This window comes from Ambystoma mexicanum, chromosome 6p (genome assembly GCF_040938575.1).
Source record: "Ambystoma mexicanum isolate Mex_15411 chromosome 6p, UKY_AmexF1_1, whole genome shotgun sequence".
In the NCBI taxonomy this organism is placed as follows: Eukaryota; Metazoa; Chordata; class Amphibia; order Caudata; family Ambystomatidae; genus Ambystoma; species Ambystoma mexicanum.
In genome coordinates, this window is record NC_090935.1 from 220,644,554 (window position 1) to 220,658,024 (window position 13,471).

Below are 13,471 nucleotides of genomic sequence, written 5' to 3' on the forward strand. Positions count from 1 at the left end.
GGGAATTATGGCACTTGGCACAGGGTAAGAGAATGAGGGAAGTTGTGATATAGTCTGGGTATACCATGTTCTTCCCAGATAGTCGTCTCCAGTCCCATAAGGGGATCCCTCTCCATGAGATTCACCTGCTGAGTACCGCCCCCGGGGGGAAAAATCGGGTAGCGGCCTCACCTCCCTGGCCTCAGGGGAAGGGCCTCCCCCTAGGGGAGAAGTGACAACATCTCTAGATTCGTCAAAGTAGGAGAAGTGAATCGTGTCCCTCCTTAGACAAGCCACCCCTACCACCATCAGCTTCGTGAAAACTGTAGTGGAAGAGGTCTGACTGAAAGGAAGCTGATAATGTGTGCTTCCTGCTATGACTTAGTACTTTCTATAATTTGGATGGGATCAGCACATGGAAATAAGTGACCTGGAGATCCTGGAACAATAGAAAGTCCTGGCTATACAATGATATATGTGGGGGTATGTTGCAAATAATCTTGTATGCTCTGCATAAGAATTGTGTACATGCAGAGTCATGACATTCTTAAAATGCACATTATATGTTGAGGCATTAAATATGCCTTACTTGCAAAGTAGTGTGAGTCTGCAAATATCCCAGTGAGTGTTTACTGCTACAACCCCTCATTTTTTACAGTGCTCTCTATCTCCTACTATTGGAGGCTAGCACAGGGGCCGGGGAAGGGTATGGGTGGATCACTCCTTGCGGGTGATGAACAAAGCAGCACATTTAAAAAACCAAGTCAGGCGTTTGTGGCGTGGCCTGGAGCACTGACGATGCGGCTGCTCTTTTAATGGCCTCTGTGGCTGGCCCGCTGCTTCATGAGCTTCGCAATGGTTATGGCTCCCCTTTTTACCCCATAATGGCTGCAGATCCATAAGAAGGTATGGGGCTGCAGGCGGTGAGAGATCGGGAAGCTACGGCCTTGGGAAGACCCGAAACGAGCCTGTCGAATCTCCGCCACCCCGCCGTCACGCAAATCCAAGATCGCGGACGGGAGTAACTGGCCCCTCCGACTCTGGGGATCCTGACCTCGCTCCCCCTCCGTGCTACCTGTGCTCCGGATAACAAAGGCTCCCCACTACAAAACATATCGCGTGGGTACTCTGCCTCCGAGCCGCGCTCACGGGATATGGCGCTGCATCCCCTGTGGCTCGCACGGCACGCCGACAGCCTGCTCCGCTCTGCGGATTGGGGCCCCCGGAGGTCCGGGGCAGGGAGGCTGAAAGAAGTGCTTCCTCCCGCCCCTCCATTCTCCGGCTGGGGCCCGGGTGGCAGCTCAGACACAGCGCCCCACAGACTGGCGCCAAAGGAGTGGAGGGACTCCTGCTCTCCGGCTTGGGGCGAATCCTTCCCCCTCATCTACCCGCTCATCGGAGCTGGAAGGGAGCCGCCGGCCCCACAACACTGCGGCAACCAGGGCCCCAAACACCTGAAAGCAAAAACCACCTAAGCTTGGTTACACTCACCCTGGCCATCCCTATGGGCGCACCCCATACCGATGGAGACCCAGCACTTGGGAACCAGCTAACCTGCTTCCAAGGCACTGCATCGCTAGGGGAGAAAAGAAAATGGAGAGAGGTACTTGGCCATAACTCTCGCCCCAGAGGGTCTTCTATAAAATAAAGATTTTTTGCCCCCAGTCAATTGGCAGCTACACGACTACCCCCAGACTTCCTGGAATAACAAAACACCACCAGTTGAAGCCTCCTAGTCTTGGGACAATATAACACCACGAAAGTAATCTCCCCCCTCCATCTACTCCTCCTCCTGGGGTGCCCCGGCCCACTCATTGACTCCACCACCCCAATTACAACCCAACCTATTCTCTCCGCACCCCACTGGAGGAACCAGGGACCCCCTCTCCTCCTCACCCTTCTCTGGGAGGCCACAATCTACAGAAACACCTACTCTAACAAGATGGAAGCCAAGGTCCCGGGGATCCTCACTCCAATAACTTACAACGCTCGGACCTCAGACAATAACCTCCCCCACTCTTCACCCTCGAGAGACTCCTGTGACACTTACCCTACATCCGGACTGGCACAATTGCTAAACAACTAAAAGCGGGTAAGAACTCAGATATCGCCACCAAGTCCACGTCGACGGACAAGGGAAAGAAAAACGACCCCCCCAAGCTTACCCCACAGAAATCCCAAGAGGATAGAGAAGCCCTTGCTACCAAAGAGGACATACAGGCTTTTATGGCTGATATTAAGTCTGAATTTAGATCCTGCATGACAGAGCTTACCACAAAGCTAGAGCACACCGATCAAAGGGTGACCGAGGTGGAACCAAGACTGGGGGAGATAGACGACCGCTCCCAGGAACATGCAACCACACTGGGGGAAATGCAACGCTCAATTAGAACCTTGCAGGACAAATGTGAAATCCTCGAATTCAAACAAGAAGATATGGCCCGGCGCAACAACCTCTGAATTCGAAGGATACGGACCTCTGGCCTCGACAAAAACCTGGTGGAATATGTGGGAGATTTCTTCCAATCCCTGCTCCCACAACTGGACAAACCTCAACTCCTTCTGGACGCACTCACAGGTTGCGCCCGCGTAGCGGAGTGGACTCCTACTTCCCTCCTAACGTCATAACTAGAGTGCATTTCTTTACCACAAAGGAGGCTATCTTGGCAATCAGCCAGTCTCAAGATGAACTTTCCTTCCCGGGTTCACCTCTCCAGATCTACCAAGACCTCTCGCCACTCACTCTCCAAAAAAGGAAATCCTTCCGGCCTCTGACTCTCTTTCTTCAGGAGCGTCAGATTCGATACAGATGGCTATTCCCAACAGCCCTACAGTTTCCATACAACGGCACCTTATGTAGAATCAGCCACCTTGACGACGCCAACAAAATCATGCACCCATCCTCGCCCGAAGAGGCTACATCGCCGAGATTAGAGGACACCACTGACGTGGGAGCTGTCTCTCTTCCGAAACCTAGGCGGTCCTCCTGGTCGAAGGTGCCACGCAGCAACAGGAGAAGGTAGACTGGTGCAGAACCGTGGCCTTCGGAACTCTGCCTCGCCTCATCACCAATTTCCCATCTCTGTCCCAAAGGAACTTCACCAACCTTGACCTAGCTCAAGAACAGCTACAACTAATGCAGCGGGCCCTGCTCATGGCCCATGCCCATTTCCAAGGCACATTCCACCTATGAGTCCTTGGAATGCCACAGTACTCTTACTCATTCGGTTGGCCAGGGGGGTGGCCGAACCTACAATCTCGCCCCCCCCCCGCCACTTAAAGTTACGGCCTCCCGTTGGGGGCTTGTGTTAAAACCCCAAGAGCAGGTTCACGCATTCCTAGCATTTCTTCGAGATGACGGCTAATTCACACCCCTCCAACCTTTCCCCACTCAGATGCGGCAGCAGAAATGGACCTAGCCCAGGAGCATCGAACCCTAAAATTTCTCTCCCTCAATGTCCCTCCCCCAATGTCAATGGACTAAACTCCCCCGCCAAACGTAAATCGATGCTACAAAAGCTGCAGGACGAAGATGCAGCTGTAGCCCTGCTCCAGGAGACTCACCTACTACCGGTGGACTTTGGGCGTCTCCGCTCCCGATGTTTTCCGCTCCAACTCTTCGCCTCAGGTGGCTCCAAGAAGGGGGGCACTGCAATCCTCTTCAGGAAGGGTCTGAACCCCAATTTCTGGAAACAAAAACATGCCCGGAAGGCCGATTTGTGGCAGCCAAATGCCTATTGCTGGGAGATCTATACACATTTGTCTCAGTATATTCCCCCAATTCTGGGCAAGCTGCCTTCTATGACTCACTGGTCTCCTCCCTCTCCCGCTTCACAGAAGGCCAAGTCATAATTGGGGGAGACTTCAATGGAGTACCAGACCCTACAAAAGACAAATCTCACCCCCCCCCGCTCCTGGAGACTTCACTCAGGCACTCCGTCTCTTGCGCCTGTTCAGATCTCTAGAAGTGGTGGACTCGTGGTGGGTGCTCCATCCCTCCGAAAGAGATTACTCCTACTCCTACGTTCACCAAGGATTGACCTCCTCCTGACACCCACCCCCAGATGCTTGCCTACGCCAATGAGGTATCTATCTAATACCAGAGATCCGAGCACATGCACCCAAGCCCAATTCTCCGCGCAGATGGACTGTTTATGATCCAATTCTTAACGATATGCCGCTAAGGGACACGATTGCAACAACAATTAAAAACTTCCTCAGAGAAAGCCCTGTCAAGGATACCTCCCCTGCAAACACTTGGGACGCCTTGAAAGCGGTGATCAGGGGAGAATTGATCTCACAGGAAGTGGCATTTCACCGAAGTAAGCGGAGGAAACTCACAAGAAAAAAGACTGGTCCCCTAAGACACAGCAAGCCATCCACACCGCCAGAAAGAAGCTAGAGGCCCACTACGCCGAACACACAGCACAGCTTTTGGCCAAAGCCAAACAATTCTATTATGTGAAGAACAACAAGGCGAACAAACTGCTCATAGCTAAATTGGCTAATGCAAAGCAGAGCAACACCATTATCGGACTGCGAGACCCGCATGGAGTGATCCAATATGCGTAGCCAAAAAAGCAACAGCTAGCGGCAGACAACCTGGCCCAGGTAATGACGGCACCACTGAGGGATCTGAATAAACAGAAAGAATACCTACAGGAAGCAGCCCTCCCCTGACTGCCCGACTCGACCAGGGAGAGCCTGGACGCTCCAATCACAGGTGAGGAGGTCGAGGAGGCCATCAAGTCCCTTAAATCCCGGGCCCCGGGTCCCGATGGATTTTCCTCTAGGTTCTACAAAATTTTTAAACCCCAGCTGGCCCCCCCCCCTCCTGGTGGTGCTCTTCAGCTCCTTTAGGGAGACAGGTACGGTGACCCCCTCAATACAAGAATCAACCACCATCCTTCTGCCCAAATCAGGGAAGGACCCGAGAGACCCGGCTCCCAACAGGCCAATAGCCCTGCTGAATATTGACACTAACATATACTACAAAATTCTCGCTAACCACCTATCATGCATACTACCCGACATAATTCACCCTGATCAGGCAGGCTTTATTATGAACAGATCGGCAGGAGAAAACATCCGCAGAGCCCTGGACCTGGTAGTCCTCACCTCCCTGGTCCTTTATGAGCCTTACTGTGGAGGACTTTGGGTTTGGCCCATCGTTCCAGGCGATGGTCCTGGCCAACTATAAATCACCGAAAACCTTCCTTAGGCTTAATGCCTCACTATCCGCTCCAATCCCCCTGACCTATGGAACCAGACAGGGCTGCCCACTATCCCCACTGCTATTCACACTTAACATGGAACCTTTTGCCCAGAAGATCAGACTGAATAACCACATTAAGGGCCCCCAAGTCGGCCCATCTCAGCACAAAATCACCCTATATGCAGGTGCCGTGTTGCTCACGATCTCAGAGGCCTGCTCCTCACTATAGCATGCCCTGACTGAAATAACTAGCTATGGGGAGGTCACAGGCTTCTCCAATTTAAGCAAATCTGTAGGCTTAGGGGTAGGCCTCTCCCCCGATGAACGTGAGGCACTTGCCCCGATGTGTCCCATTGCATGGAAAGTGAGGGCTATTCCTTACTTGGGGGTCCAAATACCCGCGAACCCGAAGGAGATATCACGCAACTTTCCCCAGCTCTTTAAAGAATTAGAAGGTGATTTGAAACGCTGGGCGACCCAAGAAATTTCACTGATGGGACGCATAACGGCCTGTAAAATGAACCTACTCCCGAGATTCCTATATGCCTGCTCCTCCCTCCCCGTTGCAATCCCAACACCCGCCCTCCACGACCTGCAGAGGAAAATGCTCCGATTTATCTGGAGGGGAAAGAAAGCCAGGATCCCCCAAAAAACAATGCTAGGCAACGCAAGATTGGGCGGACTGGGGGTCCCCGACCTGCAATCCTACAGGGTGGCAGCACAACTAGCGCATATTCGCGCGTGGCAAATAACCACCGCTCTAGATGCGTGAAACTAGAACAATCATGGCTTCCTCTTCCCTTGCGGTTTCTGCCACACATTCCACCCTCTCTTAGAGAAAGATGGGAAGCACTCTTACTAGCGACTAAGCATACTCTGAACTCCTGGGACTGGGCAATGAAATATAAGGGAATCCCGTGGGGACTGAGTCCCCTATCTCCAATTCTTCACAATCCGATCATCTCACCCGGGGTGAACCCCAGGAACTTCAAGAACTGGATAGCGGGAAGCCTTGAAACCTTGGATCAGCTTTATGTGGGAGAACTGCCTTGCACCTTTGAACAATGGAAGGAGCTTTTTCGACTCCAAGAAAAAGACAGATTCGCGTACATTCGGCTACGTCATTGGTGCCTCCACCCCCTAACTCAAGGATCTTTCTCGCTTCAAAAACCCGGTTTATGGCCCAGTGGGAGGCAGATCTGGGGCATCCGGTTGAGGACCAGGCCTGGGTGGATATCTGGACCCGAACGCACACATCATCCTCCTGTGTCACCAACAGCGAATGCGCATACAAAATTCTGCTACGTTGGTACTATTCCCCCCTCAGGCTTCATCAAATGAACCAATCTCTAGACCATGCCTGCTGGAAAGGGTGCGGCCAACCAGTTCCTTTTTGAACATGTGGTGGGCATGCCCAAAGATCCAACAGTTCTGGAAACTATGTTTAGCCACCATTGAGCAGATCACCCAGGCGGCACTCCCTCTGGAGCCTGAGCCCGTCCTCCTGGTGGCCTTGGTACCCGGCATCTATACGCACTCTGGAAATAAAGCCAAACTGCTGACCCAATGCCTTCTAGCAGGGAAAATAGTGATAGCCCGCTCTTGGAAAGCCCCGGACGGCCCCTTCTTGTCCCAATGGTGGGGGAAAATATTTGACATTCTTATCGCCGAGAAGGTTACAGCGGCAAGGGCCAGACTCCTCCATCGTTTTCAGAACATTTGGGCCCACTGTTGGAATATGACCAGAAATGTCCAGCTTTGACATATAAGCCTCCCAATAGCCGGTGGGCCTTGAGGGACCGGGTCGCTCCCTGAGAGGGAAGCATAGCCGAATCGGACACAGAAAACACAAACTAACGGGAAGCGACCCCAGACTAAGGGGCACGGGGGGAGGCGGTTGGGGGTTTGAAAGGGATTATTACTTGATGATCTTCATGTCTTAATTTATGCTATACCGTTGTCACCCTGCCTTGGTTTAAAATAAACATATAAAAAAAAAAAAAAAAAAACAAGTCACTCGTTTCTGCAGTACACCGAAGGAAATGTGTTGCTTGTTTGCTAAAGGATAGGAACCCGTCTAGATAACAGCACCTTCCTTTTCTTTCTATGCTCAGCTGCTGAGGGTTTTTCAATATAAGCATGTATTTTGTGTGTATAGTCTCTAGCATCAACCTGCATCTAATGTAACTGATCACAAAGAATTACAGAAGTGGGATCCATAGTTACAGAAGAAGGCACTAAATCAGTTGTATCTCTGATGAATTGATTTTATTAAAAGGCATATATATGTGATTTTCTTCAACAGGGCGCCATATTAAACCTCAGTAAGGCTCTTGTTTAATTTCATCTAGGCTGTGGTGCGGAAGGGTTGGCAAAACTATACACTTTATTATGTGGCCTGTGATTTTGCTTCCTATGCCAGGGCTACAAGCAGTGCTCTAATCAGATTTTTCAAGGAGTAAAATAGTAATTAGCTTTGACAATAGGGATACTTTCTGCTTATTAAAAGATGTTCTTTCCCCTTAAAATGTCTCTTGAGATTGGGTATTAATATTATTAGAGTTCCTTCCTATGCTACAGCTCTACTAGTCACTAATTCGAAAAAATATCAGTGGAGTTTTGTGGGTTAGAGCAAAGATATGTTCATTGTTTCTCATTTTTGTTAGGCACATTTTCCTTTTTTAGGGAGTAAAAATTGATGGTGCATATGTCTTGTAGCTGTAAGGCTGGTGTTGTCACTACCCACAGGAGAACGTAATGTGGATAGTAAGAAGAAGCACAGGAATGTTTTATCATATTCTGAGGTGCAATTATTCCAGTGCAATTATCATTCTTACACAAATTATTAGAAGCATGTTCTGCTGGACCTTCAATTACTTCATTAAAGTGGCACTTGAACTCCTATCAGCATGTTTTTTGACACATTGCTTTAATTGCCATTTATCCATCAGCAAATGTATTGTCAGAATTTCTTGACAGCCACATCAGTTATGACAAGAGATATTTGTGTTTTGTAATACACATGAGTGATTTTCCAGTGGCATAAAACATACATTTTGAAGTCTTGGACTGGTTGATGAGTTTTCTGTATAATCACATATGACATTTAATTTTAGCCTACATGTTTGGAAAAAGTGTTGTAAAATTTGTAAAGAATTGCAGTGGCTGGGAAGTGGAAATTCCTTTCCAAACTCTCTATTGCGACTTACTTCACTAGTAAGATGTGCACATGGAAAATATTGTGTGCACAACAGCCAGTTCTGTGCATAGAGAAAAATAATTAGAGGGAACATTGACCCTGACTGCTGCTGGCATGGCTGCTGACAGCTAGGAGACTTAGCCACATGTGGTGGCCTTGCCCAATCATACAGACCTATTGGTAGAGAGGAGATCCAATCCAAAATGAAGGCGATCACAGGCAGTTTGCTCCACATGTGCCCGCTGACCTTCCTATTTGCGAATGTCCCTGAAGACGGCACACTTCCAATGACAGGCCCCAAAGTAGACTTGATACCTCAATTACTGATGGCCGCATGTATTACCTGTGCACAGTTCTGGATGATAGCCAAAGGCCCGTGCACTTCTTACTGGTAGGTGAAGGTGTGGGAAATCATAGGGATGGAGACCACGTCTGCGCTCCTTGTAGGCAGAATGATGAAAGTCTCTCGGACATGGGGCCCTTTTCTGGAGTATGTTTGTGATAGGGAACATCATGTTCTTCCGGCCACTGTTACTGAAACACCTGGCTTTGCAGTAATCAAACTTATGTTAATCAAAAGAATTAGCAGGATACAAGAAATAATGTTATTATTCCAAGTCGTGTGATATTTGTTTTTTTTTCTTTTCCTCTCCTTTTCTTCTCTCTTTCTCCTCCTTCTTTTGTTTGGGATCTTGTTGGAGAATTTGATTATTCGATATTCTTACAAAATGAAATTTCAATGTTAATTGCATAGCTCATCCATATTACAATTATATCATATACCCCCCCCCATATATATGTGGTGTAAGGGGGGTTGAGGGGTCTAAAAAGAAAAATCGGCATTTTCGGCCATCTCAATTATGAGGGCAACATTTTGGGCCATTACCAAGAGAATTGATGACACAAATGAAAGATTAGATGAACAGTTGATTGTAAACATGCTTGAAATGGAACAGCATAACTATTTGCTTATCAGAGGTGTACTGGCATCTATCGCTGATGACAATCTGACTTAATACGTCCAGTCCATGTTTCAGGAACTACTGGGAATATCCAAAACAAGTGAAGTTCATCTGGAATGCAATCAGAAAAATCACCCACTAGCAACTGGAAAAAAGGTTTTATGTCAGATCTCATTAAGCAATTTCTCTTTTACGACAAGAAAGATTTAATTATGCGTAACATCCTGGCAATGAAAAGCCATAAGATTCGAGGGCCTGTTTGAGGACTGGCTACCATGGCCATGCAAAAAAGGATAGATATGTTAAAGGTGACAAAGCATGCAGGACAGTAATCAGATATAAATGTGGATTCCCCTCTGGCCCGATTTTCAAGTTGCCAGGAAAGACGGAATTACCCCGCTCAAATGAGGAACCTAGGAAAACTAAGTCTTAAGCAATCTTGAGCAGCAGATGCAACAGCCAGCCAAGACTACCAACTAGCAACACTTACCTCAACGTAATGTCCCTTCTGATGGATGTTGACCCCACAGACTCATCTTTGATATCTATCTAGCAGCGCAGCTGGTCTTCGGGAAACCTTTCCGCCACCATGGAGCGCAGTTCGGCTCTGCTCAAAGCCTCTACACGGACATGATATTGGGGCCAGTGTATGTAAAGGCGACACGCCATGTGTCCTCAGTTCATTTTCTCTGCACAATCTGCTAACTTTAGATACACAGCTTCTTTTGAAGTTTTATAATTTCTTGTTATTTCCACGATGTGCCAAATCCAACAGTCTTCAGAGCTTCAACCCTGCACAGACTGCAGACATCAGATGTCCATCTCGGATCCCATTTGGGTCTGTCTTCATTGCCACAGTGAAGGCTACAACACGCAGGATTGCAGGTCATGTCAGTTGATGCACCTAAGGCATTTCGTGAAGGGGAGGAAAAGCGGTTCACTTTCAAATACAAGGAGAAATGTGACAAACTGACCTGTTTGATGTCCCCCGGTGTGGGTCATCGCACCGAAGAACGACCCCGGGCCGCAAGGATAAAAAAGAAAATAGGCACTACAACATTTCTTATTTGCCTAGTTGTTCTTTGAAGCACCATTCTTCTTGTTCACTGAAGAAGAAGGGTCACCACTCAATGGACTCCCCTGAAGATCTGGCCCCTTGGGTACTTTTCTCCACCCAAACCTCTACTCCAGAGGAAGGGGAGGGCTTCAGGCTTAAAATGCTGGACATCTTTGCCAAAGCCGCGGCGGATTTGGCCTCAACCTCCTCCCACCATTCTCAAACAATACTCAGCAGAGACATAGAAAAGTGGCTCGACCATACTCTTGGGCTAGGCCGGGACAAAGAGCAATAAAAATCCATCTAGAGTTTTATTTGTCCTCTTCCTGGATATGAAGATGGGGAAGGTGTTGGAAGGAACAATCTGCGTTAAAAGCTTGGCTCCTCTGTCAGGAAAGGGCGGGAAAGTATAAATGATCTTATGAGTGGTTGTGTAGGATGTAGCAATAGAAAACATAAGGCTTGGATTGCAATTGAGTAAGGAGATTGGCAATCTTCCGTTCAGGATTAAAATTCTCAGGTGAAGATGGTGGCTATTACATCCAGCCCGAGGGACTTGAAAATCTTACAAGAAACTCATGTGGTGCAAAAAGATGATTGGCAACTGTGCTCCAAATGATTCCCAAGACAATAGATACTTCTCTTTAAGTGGTCACAAAATGAGAGAGCTGGAGATTTAATTTAAGACCGATTTCCCTTTTGGGATTCAGGTAATACACCTATCAGTGGGGGCATGCTTTTAGTCCAAAAGGCTTGTTTGGCTATGTGGTTACCACTACTGCAGATATGTCTGGCACAAATGAGGAACAGGTGGTTTTCTATGTAAAGGTAAAACAGATAAAGATAACTTTGCTGAAGGGGAAATTATTATAGGCAGGTATTTAAACATGGCATACAACTCAGAATTAGACTGCTCAGCCATAAACTAGAAGGACCTGTCTGCCTAGTCTGTCAGAAAGGAAAGCCAACTAAACTCTACAGGACATATATAGGGTATTACAAGGTAGTAATAGTCCACAGAAACCTATGCCAGGCTAGATTATCTTTTTAAAAGTCATGCTCTTTTTGATTCTACTAAAAAAATAAACAATATATCAGAAAATCATAACAGATCATGATGCAGTTATTCAACTGGAAATGCCCCAACTGTCAACCACACTGTGGGCAATTATACAATGGGCATGCTGAGAGGTGCTTTGAGAAGGGGAAACATCTAATGAAAAATCAAGAGTTTTTGAAAATAAGGAAATCTTTGTGGGTGGGTGGGTGGTTGTGTGTTTCTGAGGTTTGAAAATCTGTGAATAGAAGAGAATGCATAACAGGCTTTCAAAAAGGAGGTAGATGAGCTATGGACTTGCTACAAAAAAACAGGGGTGGCACAAAAAACCTATTGCCAACTGCTACCCCAAAATAAGAGGAGAATTAGGGGCTTTCTTGCAAGATAAGTCAAGTCAATCAGTCCTGGGTTTTAGACAGTAATAAAACTCAAGGCACGCATGACAGGAGATTATATTAGTAAAGTAAAACAATCACCAGGCACAGAACGCTTCCCTGAGACTAATAAAGAAGAAATCATGTCAGAATTCTATAAAGATATAGCAACGAGTTTGGAGCCTCAGAACTGGAAAACTATCTAAGATATATTGTATTTGCAGGGGTGGGGGAAGATGAGACGGAAACACTAAGGCTATAATTGTTTCCTTTGCACAGGATAACACTGCTGCACCTGATGGGCTCACGTCTTCATTTCATAAAATATTCTGTAAATCAGTCTCAGCACCACTAGCAAAGTCAATTTAACATTTATTCATGAATCACATGGGCTTGCTCCACAACGTTCGGTTAGGATACTGCATAAATTGGGCAAACATTCTAGAAAATGTTTCTCACTGGCCCAAGATCCTTTATTAAATCATAGTGTCAAAATATTCACAAGAGTTCTGGCAAGAGGTTGTTCTTTAAAGCTTAAGTCATAGAGAAAAGGCAGGATTTTTGAAGGGGCAATACCACCTTTAAGAATACACACAGGGATAACTGGTGTTAGTGACTGAAAAAGCTTTTTATCAGGTGGGTTGTGGCTCATTCAGTTGGTGTTGGATAAGGTTGGATTTGATTCTTTGATTCTTAAATCACAAATTGGATATTGGCAAATAATCATGCCCCTGAGGTTATATATTTGCAGTCTGACCTAAGCAGTGGTGACAACTCTCCACGCTAATCTTTATACTGGCTACAGAATCATTAGCTCAGAGATTCTAGGCTAAAATTCAAATAAAAGACTAATATTGGGACCTTGAAACATAAAATAGTATTATTTGCAGATGACATGATCTTATTCATGAGGAACATCCGTAAAACCCTTCTATGGTAAAACGGAATTCTCATTGTTCGTGTTAGGGTTTAAAATTATCAAAAACCTTTGTGTTTAAACGCTGCACATGCTCAACAGAAATGGTCCTTTTCACAGGAGTGCTCCTATATTAAATATCTCAATATCAATTTACCTTCAATCCTCACTCTCTATGTAGGCATAACCTCATTGGAATATCCTCAATCTCTATAAAGGCTTTAGCCAGAAATAATTTCAAGATTTGAATGAATTGGCTAAATTGGAGTTGTCGTGGATAGCCAGAGAAACAACCGTAAAAATGCCTACACTTTCCTGTCCTGTTATGCATTTGAAACTCTGCGCAAATTAAGACCCCAATAGAGCACGGGACAATGATACAAAATATCTTTTATAGCTTTTTTCTGGGCTCAGAAGTACCCACGAGTGCTTTTTAGAACACAGGTAAAAGGAATAGAACTAGACTGGACTGAAAAGGGCTTATGAACTTATGATTACCTTGGGTGACCTCAGAGCTTAAACATTCAAACTCATCCAAAAATTCCTCAGCAAACATAACAATATGGTATCGGCGATGTGCACGCTGTTGATTCCATCAAACTCCTAATGGTACGGTTACTCTGTTTAAGGATAAAACTTATAGATTGGAACTTAGAGTTGGGAAACAATTTCAGGACTCTTGGCCCTAAACATTTGAGGCATGCCGCAACAC

The 13,471-nt window shown here is 46.6% G+C and overlaps 1 protein-coding gene across 1 annotated transcript in view; it reads right to left on the bottom strand.

Annotated features, from left to right (window-relative positions):
• EPG5 (ectopic P-granules 5 autophagy tethering factor) overlaps window positions 1-13,471 on the bottom strand; it is a 2,517,217-nt gene that overhangs the window by 695,981 nt on the left and 1,807,765 nt on the right. The window lies entirely within an intron of this gene.